The sequence below is a fragment of the Canis aureus genome, chromosome 1 (assembly GCF_053574225.1).
Source record: "Canis aureus isolate CA01 chromosome 1, VMU_Caureus_v.1.0, whole genome shotgun sequence".
NCBI lineage: Eukaryota > Metazoa > Chordata > Mammalia > Carnivora > Canidae > Canis > Canis aureus.
In genome coordinates, this window is record NC_135611.1 from 66,884,933 (window position 1) to 66,897,500 (window position 12,568).

Sequence of the window (12,568 nt, forward strand, 5' to 3'; positions counted from 1 at the left end):
TGTGGTCTATGATAATTAAATAATTGGCCCAAATAAACCCAATGAATGGTGCCGAGCCTCAGGGATTTATCTCCTGACTCTTAGCCCAGTGCTCTTCACGCCACTCTACAATCCATTTGTTCATTTATCCATTCAATGTGGTGCAATAGTTGACCTGATGGCTCCCATTCTTCACCTCTCTCTGTATCTATGTCCTTCCCATGTAATCTTGCCATGCCCTCCTACTCTGACTTTTGACTCATCCATGTGACTTCTTTGGGATCAACAGGATATTGGCATATGCGACACAGAGACTTGAAAGATAATTGTACAATTGACTTTGGTCATTTCTGTCCTTTCACTACACCACGTAGACATGCCTAGACCAGCCTCCTGGAGGTTGAGAATGACAGAGAGTAAAGTCAGGTTACCCTAGTCATCAGGGCTGAGATAACCAAGAGTCAATAGAAACCCAGACATCTGGGTGAACCCAGAGTACATCAGTTGAAACTAAGTCAAGTCAGCTGAACCCCACAGCCTTCATGAACTAAGTAAATGTGTTTTTAGCTATATGCATTAAGTTTTTCTGGCAAGTATGCAGCATTGTGTGACTAGATAAATGATACCTCCAACAGCCATTTATCTATAGAATCCCAGATACTGGGTATGTGTGAGAATGCAAATCTAAATATAACATAGTCTCAGATTTCAAATTGTTCAAATGTAATTTCTTTTTTTTTTGTAATTTTTTTTATTGGAGTTCAATTTGCCAACATATAGCATAACACACAGTGCTCATCCCGCCAAGTCCATCACCCAGTCACCCCAACCACCGCCTACCTCCCTTTCCAAACATAATTTCTTAAATTGTTTAAGTGTAGAATTAATATAGAGTGTGGTAAGTCATTTGTAGATAATTCTCAAATTCCTTCTTTAATATCAAAAGATGGGATCCAGGTGATAGATACTACAGAGGGCAACTGAAAAGATCAGAGTTAGAATGTTAATATTAAACAAAACAAACCACGACTCCTGTTTACATGTGACTCATCCACAGCCCACAAAAATGTAAGTCCATCACTCAGTATGAATTTTTAAATTTATTATCAGGCCTGACACATAGTTTGTCTTAACACATATCTTTGAAAAAAAAAAGCAGATTCAACCAGCATTTAAGTACTTCCCTGATTTTGATATTAGATGCCTTTGGAAAATGTATTATTATTTCAAATTATTAGATGACTACTAAATCATAGTTTTTCAGGACTGAGCAATAAACTGGATTACAGAAGAAATGTAGCTTCTTGCTTTTTCATATCAAATTCAATTGATAATATTAAAACATTGAGGGGAAATATAAGGTCATGAAAATTATGTGTAGGATAATATATCCCAGATTTCAAAGAAGAAACACAGAATTTGAACAAAGCTCTTAAACCTGAAATCTATAACGTGAAAGGCTGAGCAGATCTAGGCTGATGGTTTGATCATAATGGGTCAAGTAACATCCCCGGTGCATCTTGGCAAACCCCTGGAAGATTGGGCATTTTATAAACACATTAGGGTTTCACTAAGAACCACATTTTGCTAGAGGCACTCCTCACACTGGGCTCTCCTCTATCTAGTCAAGCCATGCCAAGTTTTCCAACCTCTCCTTCACTTTACTTTTTATAGCCAGGCTCCTGTTCCCTAGTCCTTCACATTAGGACTAGGGATCAGGAAGGTAGATGTTTCTTAAGCTACTGATCCTGCCATAGTCTCTCAATCTTGTTTACTTATCATCAGTCCCTCCCTCCAGCACCCTGGCTCTCCAAACCATTGACAGGTATTGACCTTCCCCACAGTACTCCATGCTTCAGTGCTCAACTGCCATCCATTAAGCATCAATCCCTTCCTCTTCCTCTCTCTCTTCCTTGGCTCTCAGAGTCCTCCACCTTGCTTAGAACTCTGCTCCATAGTGTGCATTTTTCACTACATATTCAGCTTCCTCTTAGAACATTGTCTCTACCTCCCTACCTTGACTAAAATCCCATTCTCTATTGAGGACAGCACTTCTCCTGCAAACAGAAATGGCTGCTTAGTCTCCCACACCCTAGATACCCTCAGGTTGGTGCTATTCTGGCCCATAGTACTGTCTGTTGCATCTTTACCTCCTTGCTAATCCCTGCGGCTTTGATATCCTTGCCCGCTAGCTATGCTCCATCTCCTCTCTTGTTGGAATCATCCATCTATTAATCTCTAGTCACAATCCATCTTTCACAAAAAGACTGGGTTATTATTTGCCCTGCCAGCCATGTTGCCCTGGTTGGTGTTCACATCTTCACAGACATTCTTTTCAGCACCTTGACTGGATCTCATTATAAATGAACTTTTCATTTCTCTACCTTAGACTTTCACTCCAAGAATCACACCTGAAACCTGTCATGACAACCTTTTCCACCTCCAAAATCACCAAGTGTCTTTCTCTCTCACCTCATCTCCTATCCTTTATTATCTGTAGCCCAGCCAAGCTCCCATCTCCAACACTGCTTTTGCCACCAGGACAGTTTTTGGACCTCACCGGAATCTGAGCTCCACTGACCCCTTGCTTTCTCTGTACCCACCAGCTTTCTAGGCTCATTTCCCTTTGTTCTCTACACAACATCCATCCTGATTTGAAAACTTCAATCTGGCCAGTAGCATGTCAGACTTTATTTACCCTGCTTTACCCCTCAGCAGCATGTGATGTATCTAGCCACTCCTTTTCCTTGGCCCAGCATCCCTACTACCACTCTGACTACTCATTTCTTGCTCAGCCCCCTTTGTTGGGTTCAACCTTATTTACCTAAACATTGACTTTTAGGACATTCTCAAAGTTTTGTCATTGACACAGTTTTCTTCATACTATCCTGGATAATTCCAACAGTCACGTGGCTTAATTTACTGTTTATGTGTTTACATCTTCAGAAGTGAGGGGAGATTTATTAAATGTGATGACTATAGGCTTGTGTGCCATGATCAGCGCTCTAGACTCCCATTTTTATGTCCTTTAGCTCTACAGTTCCACCACTCTTTCTTCCTATCTCAAGGCTTAGGTTTTCTGTTTGACTAGAACATTCTTCACAAACTCTTCTTCCTTAATTTTACTAAGTCTCAGTTTCCTGCAAGTTTTCCCTCGCCACGTAACAGTTTTGCCAGCACTCTTATTCTCTAGTCTTTGATGACCTTGAAGTTTTATTGGGATGCAGTTTTTACAATATAATTAAATAATACCTGGTTTTAGTGTTTAATGTCTCTCTGTTTATTTTATTTTATTTTTTTATTTTTTTTTAATTTTTATTTATTTATGATAGTCACATAGAGAGAGAGAGAGAGAGAGAGGCGGAGACATAGGCAGAGGGAGAAGCAGGCTCCATGCACCAGGAGCCCGATATGGGATTCGATCCCGGGTCTCCAGGATCGCGCCCTGGGCCAAAGGCAGGCGCTAAACCGCTGCGCCACCCAGGGATCCCTGTCTCTCTGTTTAAAATAAAAACCTACTGAGGATAAGGACTATGCGTGTCCTATTCATTGTTCTCCATCCTTATCTCAGTGTTTTAAATATAGTTTGTATTAAATAACTACTTACTAAATTAATGGAGAAATGAAGGAGTAAATACAGACTTAATTTTTAAGACTTTTTCTTTGGCTAGCTTATCAATGACTACTACATAGTTACATTTTCATATGTTAGAAGTGGTATCCAGTCACTTTTGACATAATACTTAGTATATATTTGAAAGGAACACCTATTTTAACTTGTTTTATCCATAAAAAAACACACATTGCATTGCAAATTTTATGCTTTTAAATAAATTAACTGTTGCAATCACTACAAACACTTTAGTTATATGGTATCCCATATATTTCTGTGGCTCAAGTTAGATTGGTTCCTATCTATGAAAATTATAAATCCAAGAATGGTTATGCTAGGGAAATTGAGAACTTAGTGTGTATACACAATGGCCCCATATTCCCCAGGCACGAGATTGTGACCTGATATTAATGGAAGAAATAAAACTCTGTCAGGTACTGCTTCAATGATATCAAGCTTTCAACCTGGAGATCAGACCCAGAGGAAAATGAGAAAAATAAAATGCGTGTAAAGAATAGAGAAGCACACGGATAAATTTGAACTGGCATGCATCAGGCCTTTCTGACCACTCTACAGTTGCAGTTCAAAAATAAACCCTGTTTATTTTGTATAATTTCCACTTCACTTGTCATTGAAAATGAGTCATTATAATCCTGTCTGCTAATATAAAATGATTATTAAATCATTTTTCATGTTATTCTTAGCTTGTAGTGTGCGTATTGCTTTTAGTTCCCGCTGAAAGCCATGATCCAATTACAAGACGCTGAAAATTTTTCTTATGAACAAAGAAAAGAACAAATAAATATTACCCAAAAAAAGTATTTTTCTTTCTTCAAATCCGTCTTTCATCTCATACCTAAGGCCATGTGGTTGGGGGGAAAAATAATCCTTTTCCAAACAATCCACTGAGATTCCTGGTTTGTGATTACATTTATTTGTGTTCCTTCTCCCAAGGGCGAGGCTCGCTTTTCTTTAGAAAGTCACATAGGACCTGTCTTGGCCCAGGGACTAAACATCACTCACATTTTAAACAACATGAAGTATCCCAGATAACGTCCTTTACTTTTTTACTTGGTAAAAAAAATATAAAAAAGAAAGAAAAAAATCAATCACTCTCCTAACAGACTAAAAAAAGCATCCTCTTCTCAGCTTTTATAAACAACTGCTTCTTTCCACTGCCTGTACTTTTTCACTTCAGAAAAGTGAATCCAAGGGATACGTGGGAAGACATTTCAAGTGATATTTGGGAAGAAATTTCCTATTAAGTAACTTTCCTCCTCAGCATTAAATTACGCTTAAAACAGGAACAGTAGTAATAGCAATTCAGAAGCTATACATTAAAATAAAGAAATGAGGTTCCAAATCCAATCATAAGAAACACAGGTTTGCATATTCAAATTATCGTTCCAAGAGAACATGTAATCCTCTATGCCATCTGTCTTTTAATGTGTGTGTGTTTTCTCTTTTTGTTTGTTATATGGTTGAATCACCATAAATAATTTAGAAGGTTATTAAGTGGTTTTGAAAAAACTAATACATTTCTTATTGTGCATTATAAAGTCTCAATTAAATGGAGGCAAATGTTTGGTTTTACTGAGAAGAATATTTAAATAAGCGAGAATATAAACTGAAAAATAATTTGAAGTTGATCATCCATAGAAACAGTCCTCTCTTTCAGACAATAATCTGAGGTTTCACGTAATCATTCATCTGTACTAATAACCTGCCTTTCTACACAGAATACGTTCTTTATACCAACTGCACGAGAGGCCCTTTGAGCTTGTTCTATCCAATCCCAACAAACCATCTTTGACCCCTTGCCTGTCCCTTGCGGTCTTCGTGTGTGGTTTGCAGGGGTTTTGCCCAGAGCCATGGTTGGCAGGCCCCATCAGAAGCCCACTGCCTTCTCTTCCGCTCGCCCCAGGGTTCCAGAACATGGCCTTCCCAGGTGAGACTCTTTGCTGGCGCCCCTTACCCTCTGCAGCAAGCACTCTCCCTCCCTCAACCATGCACACCTTCTTCATACGGGACCATTCTGGGTGGGCTCTGAGCGGTCAGCTAACTGGGACCTGAGGAGCAAAACCAGGTGCTTGCATATGGCTTGACACTTAGACAGTCTTGGCCCAATTATGGCTAACACGGGGGCAGATCCTTCTCTCGCCTGCTGCAAGTACACCAGAAGTTCAGGACATCTCAGAGTTGGGGGTTTTCTATCTTTCCTGCCCTTTCCCTTGGACAGAGACCAGGCAATAGGCCCATGGAAAAGGAATATGCCTACTCTGCTTCTCTAGTTGTTCTGATAAAAAAAAAAAAAAAAAAAAAAAAAAGACAGCTTTCTATCTCAGCCCTCCAATGCTGAACTTACTGGGACCAGATCCAAGAAGACAAATCCCTGCTGGAACTATTAGAGATCTTATCATGCATCATATATCAAAGATTGTTCCTTGTTCTCTGGTAAAGAAATCATTTACTATTAAGATGACGTTAAGCTTTCATTTTCAAAGACATCTTTCCAGAACATATTATGTATTAAAGAAAGACATCATAAGTATGCATGTATTTCAGTGGCTTCTTCCTACTTCTTCGCTGCTGAAAACAGGGAACTTGACAATTTGACATCTGCAAGTGCTACCATCCTGATTTGATGTTGATTTGACCACCCTCTTGGGAAAAATCAAATCCTAGCTCACGAGAGCAGCAGAACTCAATACAATCACACACTTTGATTTAAACAAGTTTAAGAATTTTCCTTCAGAGTACTCAGGGTGAAGAACCTCTTCACACCCTTTTGTCAAGCTCAATCCAATCTGCTTCTTGCTATTCGAATCTTCCATAAATTTAGCCCAAAATGAAATGGACACTTGAAGCAAGGCTTAGCCAATATATCTTTATTGTAAAATGAGGCCAGAAGCGACAGCTAATCTGTACATTTGTTAATCGTAAGGAGATAAATGAGAAGTCCGGCTGCCCTCCAGCCCTCAAAGATGTTAGCGGTGTCACTCCAGATAACGGACAAGCACGCACAAGGGTTTGCTGTTTTAGAGCTGCTCCGGCAAGGGCATCCCCTACACAACACCAAGGTCAGCTCACTTATAATGTTGATGCATGGCTGCTGGAATAATTCTGTAGAGAAATAAATTTTCTTCTTTCTCTTTATTTTGCCTTCCTGCCAATTTTAAGATTATTAATTCATATGACTATTGTTATGACTTCCATAGCTCCTGCTTTAATTGGAAAATCATAACTCTTCGACTCCGTGTGGGCAGTCTGTGACCAAAGTACAGGAAAATTAATCTTAGTTTGAATTGTAGAAACAGAAATTACAGTAGAATAAAGCACGTGACTTATTTTTTTGTTTAGTTTTTCGTGAAATTAGTTTTTAATCAGTAGACATATGAATAGCATTTGAAAAGTGTCCAGCAGAGCAACGCTTGCTGCAGATGGCAGATGGGAACTGCAGTGTACCATATAATAGTTCTGTATCGAGGAAAACTACTCTAAATTCATTTCTTAAAAATTACATTTGAAATCATTTTAACCTTGTGGGTATTAAAGCACAGCCTTCTGTATAAGTCTTTGAAAAGGTATCCATCCTGGCAACCTGATATAAAACACTGCCATATTATTATTTGAGCTAGAAGTGATTTTGATGAATATGATTCATCTCACTGTTTCTTTAAGTATTCCCATTATATAAAATGTTAAATGGCATGTTTGCCACTGAGGTGTTGCTAAAATGTAAAAATCTCATGCTATTGTGAACCAGCCTCTAACACAGGGTGCAGTCCTTGAAGGCTGCTTCCCACCTCTTCACCTCAACTCAAGCCTGGCAACAATTCCTGCAAACCCTTTCCATGAAGGCTGTTCTTACACCCTGTGCCCCGTGCCCTTTGTAAAGCACCATCTGGGTCTACCATTCCACACCTTCTCTAAATTTCTACAGTATCCTGACATGACCCTATAGTCATCTCCAGGATCCCACTTTGCTCATAATGCGCTCTTCGGCTCACGTCCTCCCCTTGGTCATTCCTCTCCCGACATGACATCAGAAGGCCTTAACGTTTACATCTCTGCAGAACTGTTTTCCTCCTCTTTTTTTTTTTTTTTTAAGCCTCTTGTAAAAACAATCAGAACTTGGATCTCATGGTCCCTCAGAATTGCTCCGTCATCAAGATTGTGGATTTTAGCATGCTCCTCTGTGCTCCTACTTTCTTAATACCAGTCATCCCTCTCAATTTGCAATCCATTTCTGTCTCCCAGCTTCCTTGCCTCACTTTGTCTCCCTACCCAAAGGATCTCTCTACCTTTGTATGTACTTGAAATTTTTGAGAATAAAAAGTTAAAAAAAAAAAACTACACAAGTTGCTCCAAATATCTTTTTCTCACTGTGGTCGTAAGATCCTCACTTCCCATTCTATTCTCGTTGCCAGTCCTCCAACGGTGCTTATTGCTGATTATTTTTTTTAAAGGCTGATAATTTTCCCATTTGTCTCTAAAAAATTTATGTTCCCTGGTGATATCTAGGTCCTCAAGTTTGCTCAGTTATCTGAAGATCTCTGTTTCGGTTCCTTGTGGGGGATCCAGAGATGATATTTCAAATTTTTTCCTCTTTTTAGCAAGCTCGCAGTCACAGCCTGGCATTCCTCAATCTTAGGAGGTCATGTAATCATGTCATTGATGGAGATTGTGGACATCTGAAATCAATTCCCACAGCTTTCCCTGTTTTGTCTTAGAAATGCACTCGAGCTCTCATCCTTCTTAGGAAGGGTCCTGTCCTCTTTCTAAAGCCAGTGCCTCCCCCTTTTGACTTCATCCATTATTCTACCCACTTGCACTGTATTCTCTGACCCTGCTCTCCATTGCCTCATTCATTTTCTGCCAAGCTTTAGTAAGAGTGATCTATTCTTATTGCTCTTTTTCTTTCCCTCCCACTCACTTATTATATGGGTATTTACAGAATGCAATCTGGTTTCTGTTCTTACCACTTGACTGAAAATATTTCCACCAATAACTTTTTAGCCATCAGTCATAAATCCCATGGCTTTTTCTCAGACCTCACAGTTCCTAAGCATTCTGCTGAATGTAACTCTGATAACCATCTCATCATCTGAAAAAAATGATTTTCCTCTCAATATCCAGTAACATTGTTCTCTCATCTTCCTTTTTATTTCTTGGATCCTTATTCACTCATCCGTTTTGCCATCTTTTCTCTTTCCTGCCAACCTCTACATTGGTGACCTCCGAGCCATTCTGATTGCATGTTCTTGATGAAAACTTGAAACATTAAACAGAAATATCTCACATGAGATAGTTTTATAAAACTATGTATGTGCTCTACTACCACATATGTAACTATGTACATTTACTCTACTAATAATATATCCTGTGCATTAAAAAAGTAGACATTTTAAAATGATGAAGTTGATTAAAGTTGAGGTAAAAATATTTTAAGCAAAATTATTTGTTAATAATATTGAGAAAAATGGTTGAATCATTTTCATTACTTTTTAAATCTTGATTAATGTGATACAGCAATTCAGTTGTTTCATAATTCAGCCGGATGATACACTAAGTTTTAGTGGCTCTCACTGCTAAAAATGATATACTTCACAAAGCTACATGGATCCAAATGAAAAAGTACATTGTCAGTTGCTCCAAGTCATGATACATATTTTCAATGATGCCTACTAATTTTGCAAAGATATTGTTGAAATTGGCTAGTAAATTCCTATCTTCCCTGATGTCAAAGTGATAGTTAATATTTCAATATTGGATTTTTTTCATTAATTAATTAGTTTATTTGAGAGAGAGAGGGAGTGAAAATGCTCATGCAGGAGAGGTGGGTAGAGGGAGGAGAGAATCTACAAGCCGACTCCCCAGCTGAGTGCAAAGCCCAATGAGGGCCTCTATCACGGGACCCCAAGATCATGATCCGAGCTGAAGTCAAGAGTCAGCTGCTTAATGGACTGAGCCACCCGGGCACCCCTCCCTATTGGATTTAAACACACTGATATTCTGTGGAAGCTTTTATAAATGGTTAGAAATTTTGTTTGTAAGTTTTTAAAGTTTGCAAGATGAGAAGTTGCATTGTTTCCAGCAATGGAAGCATATAACATCAGAAATATTTTTAAACAATCCATTTTCAAAATATTCTATATAGGATGATTCTTTTGTTATAGCTATTTTTGGTCCTTTTTGATCGAAGGACCAGCTCAAGGACGCACGTGGGCATTCCTCTGGTGGCCGACTACTGATGGGCACTTAGGGCGTAGATTGACAAATTTGAACTCTCAACTCTCAATCAATGACATCTTAGTAACACTGAACTTTAATTTTTTTGTAAAATGAATCTTAATATTAGCACATCTTTAACTTGGAGAAAAATGACTTGTCCTAAGACAATCAGAAAATCTTTAAATGATACAAAAGAGTACCCCAGTCATTCCTCATGTCGCAAGGTATCATGAAGATCCTACTATATTTTATACTTGTGTTTCTATGAATTAATCTCATATTTAAAACACCATTCAGAACTTTGTAAACTTCTGGCTAGGGGTTCTTGGCTGCCTAACCTGCCTACAGTGACAGTGGGAATCTATTTCACAGGTGGAGTCCTATCTTTAATATTCCTTTAGAATCACTTAGAAAAGTCTAGACAATGCAGTTGCCCCATGAGTAGTTGTACTTACTCAGTTCCTCCATGAGGCAATGCTTGTGCTAAAGAGGTCGGTAAGGGATAGAAGAGTGGTTTCTCCCATGCATTAATAAAAAATACTTCATGGATTTTATTATCGAGCGCAGTCTAACAAATACAATAGGCACGTATGTTGGGAAAAAAGCAAGCTCTAGTGCAACTTTGCAGAAAATCTCCCTTACTGAGTCATTTGTCCATACAAATAATGATAACAGCTAAGATTTATTTTGTGCTTAGCAAGTGCCAGGTACTACTTTATGCCTGTTACATGTGTTAGCTTACTGAATTCTTCAGCATTTTTTTCCTAACCACCTTCCAAGAGTATTTTCAGGAAAAGAAATGGTTTTTGTTTTTCACCATATTGCTTCTTTATATTATTTTAGCCATTTTTAGGGAAGACTGGTATACCTAATAATATGTAGGGTTTCTTTTTCTTTATCTCTGTTACAAAAAAAACCCTCAAAAATGTTGAACATTAATTTTAAGGAGGTTTATTTTTTTAAAAGATTTTATTTATTTTCTCATGAGAGACACAGAGAGAGGCAGAGACAGAGGCAGAGGGAGAAGCAGGCTCCATGCAGGGAGCCCGATGTGGGACTTGATCCTGGGTATCCAGGATCACACCCTGGGCTGAAGGCAGACGCTCAACCACTGAGCCCCCCAGATGTCCCTTTAGTGAGGTCTAAAGGTAATGATGTACTGTTGCTTATAGCATAAGAATAAATAGCACTGAAAAACTGTAGACGATTGTCTTCACATTCTTTTTTGCTTAGTTTTCAAAATACATTGTTAATCATGAAGGCTTCATTTTCTCAGTTGCTAACATCACATAACACAGTATAAACTATGGTGAAATTCACTGTCACTTAAATCTTCATTTCAATTGTCTTGAAAATTTCAAATTTTTGGCTGACATTTTGATGGGTATGATTAGTTCATCTTCTCATTTTTCCCCTCCTAATGTGGCTGATAGAGAAGCATGAGAAATGTGAAAACTGTCAGTTCTACTTTTCTTTTTAATCTCTATTGTCTTTTGCTCATATTATAAATACAATATTTTGATAAATTTATCTTCTGAAGTATGTAATAGTTTTAGAAAAAGGCACAAATTATAAGGACAGCTCAATGACATGATATACATTGAATGCATCTATGAAACTACTACCCTGATTGAGAAGTAGAATATTAATAGGCCCCCAGCAGCTCTACCCTGCCTAACCCATCACATTTCCAACCCTTCTTCCCAAAGCTAACCAGTATCCTGACTCCTAAAATCATAGACTAGTTTTCTCTCTTGTTTGGAAGTTTTAAATACTTTAAATCATAGGTTATGTCTTCCTTTGTGTCTGGCTTCTTTCTTTTTATCCCTTACTTCAGAGCATCCTATTGTATGAATATACTAAAATTTATTTATCTGCTCTACTACTGAAGAACATTTGAGTTGCTTCTATTTTTTTAACTATTATAAAAAATGCTGCTATGAATATTTCTATACATGTATTTTTGTGCACACATATATCTCCCTTTTCCCCCCACATGTGCGTATGCTTCTGTAGGCATTTAATTGTTGGGTCATAATGGGTATGGATGCACATTAGATTGCACAAAATGGTTTTCTGGAATATATTCTCAGAAGGAGTACACAAACTTCCAGTTTCTCCACAATCTTGTTATGATTTCGTACTGTCCGTCTTTTTACTTAATCATTCTATGATTCTGTAGTATTATCTCATTGTGGTTTCCATTTATATTTCCCAGATGACAAAATTAAATAGTATTTTAGTGTTTTATTGATCTTTGTGAAACATCTATTTTGTGAAGTAACTATTCAAGGATTTTGCCCATTTTCTCTATTGTGCTGTCTGTATTTTTGTCATTTATTGGTAAAGTTCTTTACATATCTGAATACAAGTCCTTTTTAGTATCCTTTCTCTGTTTCGCAAATAAGCTTCCCCACTCTGTAGCTTGCCTTTTCTCTCCCTTAATGGTGTCTTTAGTAGTATAATCTTTCATTGATTTTTTTTAATTAAAAAAATATTCGTCCATTTTGTCAGATTAGATTTTGCTTAAAGTAAAAAATACAATTTTCAAACAACTAGACCAGGCTCATTGAATCTACAGCACAGTGCAATGCTATCCAATGAAGGGTGCCTATTCAGGTCCCATTCTCAGAAATATTCACTCTCTGGAAGGCCCTGGGCTGAAGGCAGCGCTAAACCGCTGAGCCCCCTGGGGCTGCCCCGGTAGCTGCTAACTTTATAAAAACAAACAAACAATAACAA

General features: G+C 38.0%; 1 protein-coding gene across 1 annotated transcript in view; it reads right to left on the reverse strand.

Annotated features, from left to right (window-relative positions):
* The window catches only part of THEMIS (thymocyte selection associated), a 176,624-nt gene that overhangs the window by 16,035 nt on the left and 148,021 nt on the right, over nt 1-12,568 (reverse strand). The window lies entirely within an intron of this gene.